The sequence below is a fragment of the Tamandua tetradactyla genome, chromosome 14 (assembly GCF_023851605.1).
Source record: "Tamandua tetradactyla isolate mTamTet1 chromosome 14, mTamTet1.pri, whole genome shotgun sequence".
Lineage (NCBI taxonomy): Eukaryota > Metazoa > Chordata > Mammalia > Pilosa > Myrmecophagidae > Tamandua > Tamandua tetradactyla.
This window is the reverse complement of record NC_135340.1, coordinates 58516765-58521797: the sequence shown is the minus strand read 5'-3', so window position 1 is coordinate 58521797 and position 5033 is coordinate 58516765. Positions and strand designations below refer to the sequence as shown.

The window sequence follows — 5033 nt, the reverse complement described above, 5'->3', positions numbered from 1 at the left end:
ATGTGCACAAGGGTTACTCTGCTTCCTCTGTATCCAGGACAAGGATCTCTACCAGGAGGGTGGGGCTGGCTCTGTGCTGAGCTGGTATGGGGTGTGGGAAGAACCAGCCAGGCACCATGAGATCCTCCCACTTTTAAGCAGCTTTTATCTTGATTTGGTGCTCACCCTATTACTGCAGTCATTTAGCTGTCTTCTGGAGCTTTGAGCAAGATGTTTCTGCCAGTTCTTGCTAGTTGCTAAAAGCTTCTTCGAGGGGGCAACAGAGCCCTAGTTCCAGCCCAGCAAACCCCAAGACCAAAGAACACACCAGAAAGAAGATGAACCATGAGTTTTAATTAGGGACTTATGGATAAGAGAAGATTTCTTCCCAATTACAGTGGGTTAAGAAATGGAACTCTGTAATCCACCCAGGACCAAGAAAGAGAGGGAAGAGTCCTGGGGGGGGGGGTGCTTATAAGGTTCAGAGTCCCATGAGACTTGATTAGGGGAGGGGAGTTTTACATTCGTTGACCTTTAACATCTGTACCAATCATGTAGGCAGCTATGTGACTTGCTTTCAAAAAGGAGGAGGTGGTGGGGCCCAGGCCCTGGATCCTTACAATCCACCCCCACAGCAGACTTAGTTGACCATAGGACAAACACTACATTCATTAACAGTATAAGAGACAACAGAACATTAGGAGTTCCCCTACACAGAGATAACCACAAAGTGATGTTGCTATGGATAATTGATAAAACCTGTGATTTCAGTCTTAAATAAGATTGTCTTCCAGATTTTTCTGTAGTGCTGAATTCTTCCAGGCCAACAGGGGATTTTACTCAGTCCAACGCTCAGGGGTCACAATCCAAGGCAGGTCGGTGGCACCCAATAGTGACAGTTCAGTGCACACTCAGCATTGAGCTCTACTATGCACATAGGTTACTGCAGGAACCTATTACAGAAAGGTATTTGCTACGATGATGAGGGCCAAAAGAATACAAGGTAAATTTCCATTGGTAGATACCACACTTTTCCTCCCAGCATTTGCAGGGAACTTTCTGGAGTCAAATCCACAGTTAGCCTGGCCATAATAAGTGCCACAACATCACATATACTGCATCTTGAGGTATGGGGGCAATGCTGGTTCCATGTTGGTTACATATACAACTTTTGATATTTTGTGTATAAACTGTGGTCTAATACTCAAATATTGGGTGATCCCAATATACCATGGGCTTAGGATGCCCAACCAGCATGGCTGCATTGCCCAGAACCACAGCCAATCGACCTTATTTTCCCCACTTTCTAATGCTGTGATACAGGCAACAGCAAGTTATTTTTAATACCTCCTTGTGGTTGTAGTGTTGCTGGCCCTTTTACCTGAATTCACAGTGCTTGCATGGGCCCCGCCATTACCAGTTCAACAGGGAGAGCTGCCTGTGGCTGTGATTTGAGGCTGGTGAGAGCTGGATATACCCACTGCTGCAAAGAATGCTTATCATCTTTTAAAAACCCATTCATTGGCACACTTGTTTCTCCCCTCAAACAAGCAAGGCTTAATGAAAACCCCAGAAAATAGGAGCTCTTGGGAGAGAAGAGGGAAAAGACAAGTAAGGTTCCTGGGTGGAGCTTCTGATGAACAGCAGCAATAGTAATGATAATGACAATGGGGGCCTTGAACATGTACCTTCCTCATCCTCTATCCACAATGGAGACATGAGGAAGATTTTTTTGGATGCACAACATGAATCAGGACACAGTAGTTCAAGGGGCAGGTCTCATTGTGACAGTTCTTCCCCACAAGAAGATGGACAGATTACGTTTGATGTGGAAATGCACACCAGCAGGGACCATAGTTCTCAGTCAGAAGAAGAAGTTGTAGGAAAGAAAGAAGTTGAAGGGTTTGAAAAAAGTGTAGACCGGGTATCTGACTGCTCCACTAGGCCTGAAGACATTCCACCTAAGGAATTCCACTTCAGGAACCCTAAATATTCTGCTTCTTTAAGCATGAGAAAAAGTGGAGCCATGAAAAAAGGGGGTATTTTCTCTGCAGAATTTCTTAAGGTGTTCATTCCATCTCTCTTCATTTCTCAGGTTTTGGCTTTGGGACTAGGCATCTATATTAGAAAATGACTGAGCACACATTCTGCCAGCACCTCCTGGAAATGCACGTGACCTATGAAGTGGTGTCATTGTCAAATTACTTTATCTGAACTTGAGACCATTATAAGCATGACCCAATCTACTGCTCTATTTTTACATAGCCAAGGTCCAGTAACCCACAAAATCCAGTATTTTATCCAAACTCTGTTGAGGCATTTTACTAACCTAATTCCCTTTTGGGCCTGTAAGACACTGCCGAATTTCCTAACAGAGTTTAATGTTTAGAAATTTGCGAAGGCTTCTTTTCTACAAATGCTGCCAGCACAGATTATAATTTTGGCAACAATGTCTTTGTCTCCATTTAGTACCACCAGACCTAGACCTGAATCATTCATGGTATAAATTTTGCTGTTGCAAGAGAACTATCATCCCTCCCTTAAAATGTGATGAGGTTAGCAAGATTCAAAAACTTTGTTTTTGTTTTTTGATAAGATGAAAATAAGCTTCCCTAAGCTTGAATTTAATAATTATTTTTTTAAAAGCATGAAAACAAGACACAAAGGGGTAAAAATAACCTGGGCAATAAAATACTATTTTAAACAAAACAAACAAAGAAGCCCATTTATCCTTTCAGCAGTTGTAAGGTAAATGAAATGTCCATAAGACATCATGTTCAGTAGCCCACACTTGGGTTAGTTGTCCAGTAAAGGGATTCCCCCCATCACTGTCCACATGTGTGGAGATCCTGAAGAATGAACTGAGCTTTTCAAAGCTATATATTGTAGCTCTTTGGTTAGCTTTCCCTACTAGGGAAGACCAACAACAGTCCAGTAGCTGCATCTATGGCTGTAATGGTATATTTGGCACCTTCAGATAAGGGAAGTGGCCCAATATAATTTACTTGCCACCGGTGACTGGAACCTGCTCCTGGCAAATGTGACTGAGTTGATGAGGAAGCATTCCCGGGCATCACAGCAACAGGAGGAGAAGGCATCCATGACTTCCCTCAGTTCTCGTCTGGCAGCTGGAATTGCTGTATCAGTTTTCATAGAGTCTGGTACTCTAGGTGATGTGACTTTCTATGCAATCATTCATCAGCCTCATGTGATATTGGCTTTAGACTATGAATTTTTGCTAAAGCTTCTCCTTCACTATTGCCAGCTGGAGAATCAGTGTTATGGATCCAAATACGAAGAGCCCAGAATAAGAATGAGGTCCTTTAATCCTATATAGCTTGATGTAATGCCTGGATACCTCCTACAGTATATTATGCAGATAATAAAAAAAGTATTGGCAAGGTCCCTTGAGGGATGGGAGAAAAAAAATATGGAACTATTAAACTTTACCATTGGGGAAACACTTGATACTGTGTTAAATACCAGGGACACACAAATCAGTAGAGCAAGTCCTTGTTCTTGAGGCTTGTTCTTGTGAAGCTTATGTATGTAGCAGAGAAGCTTAGCCTACCTATAGGTATGCCTAAGAGTGACTTCTGGAGGACCTCTTTTGTTGTTCAGATGTGGCCTCTCTAAGCCCAACTCTGCAAGTGAAATCATTGCTCTTCCCTCTATGTGCAACATGACACCCAGGGTGAAAGTCTCCCTGGTGACATGAGAGATGACTCCCAAGAATGAGTCTGGCCCTGACACTGAGGGATCAACAATGCCATCCCAACCAAAAGGGGGAAAAGAAGTGTAACAAATAAGGTATCAGTGGCTGAGAGAGTTCAAATGGAGTTGAGAGGCCACGCTAGAGGTCATTCTCATGCAAGCTTCAGTTAGACATTGCTACCTATCATTGCTTGCCAAACCACAACCACAACCATTTCTACCAATCCTAAAGAATCCCTAGGGCATTATATATGATTCTACAAAGATTCCATGCACTAGTGTAATTTTCCAGAAACCTACAATTTCCAGATGGGTCCGTGGACCAGATAAGTCTTGAAATGCAGGGGAGCCAACCTCTCCAGAACACCAACTAGTTCCATCTCCCTATCCCATATTATTGACAACCTCTTCCAATATGAACAAGTTAGAATGGGCATAGCCCAAATGCCACTACAGAGTGGGAGAAAGATGAGGGTGATGGTGGAGTTATACAGAGAAGGTAGGGTTTAACAAATGAGTATGATTGCTAAATCATTATGTTGATATTTCTTTTAGTCTCCAGTATCTTAGAGTAGCTAGAAGTAAAAACCTAAAATCATGTCATTATAATTCATTCCAAACTCTGAAATCTGTTTTACAACTAATCATTGTGACATACTCTGAAATGTACTGCTTTATTGTATATATGTTATTTTTCACACTCACACACAAAAAAATTGATCATGATGATATATATATATATATATATATTTCTTCTAGCCTCCAGTGTTCTGGAGAAGCTAGAAGGAAAATCTGAGAAGATGGAATGTGTCATGGTCAGGTTCATGTGTCAACTTGGCCAAGTGGTGGTACCTGTTTGTCTGGTTGGGCAAGTGCTGGCCTGTCTGTTGCAATGAGGACATTTCATAGAATTAGATCATGATCATGTCTGCTGCATCCACAGCTGATTCCATTTGTAATCAGCCAAAGGGGAGTGTCTTCTGCAATGAGTAATGCTTAATTTGATCACTGGAAGCCTTTGAAGGAGGATTCAGAAGAGACAAGCTTTTCCTGCTTCGGCTGGTGAGTCTCTCCTGTGGAGTTCGTCCAGACCCTTCGTCGGAGTCGTCGGCTTTACAGCCTGCCCTGCGGATTTTGGACTCTGCATTCCCATGGTCACATGAGACACTTTTATAAATTTTATATTTATGAGTGCTCCCTGTTGATTCTGTTTCTCTAGAGAACCCTAACTAATACAATATGTTATATTATACAATAAAAAAAAGAATCAGTGTTAGTGGAAGAGACGTAAAACACAGTTACCTTTCACTTGTGACAGGTATTAGGCATGGAGTCATTAA

The 5033-nt window shown here is 42.1% G+C and overlaps 1 pseudogene; it reads left to right on the top strand.

Moving 5' to 3' along the window:
• The first annotated feature begins 1615 nt into the window (after nt 1-1615).
• On the top strand, nt 1616-2113 carry LOC143655130 (BCL2/adenovirus E1B 19 kDa protein-interacting protein 3-like pseudogene; annotated as a pseudogene).
• Nucleotides 2114-5033: the final 2920 nt, after the last annotated feature.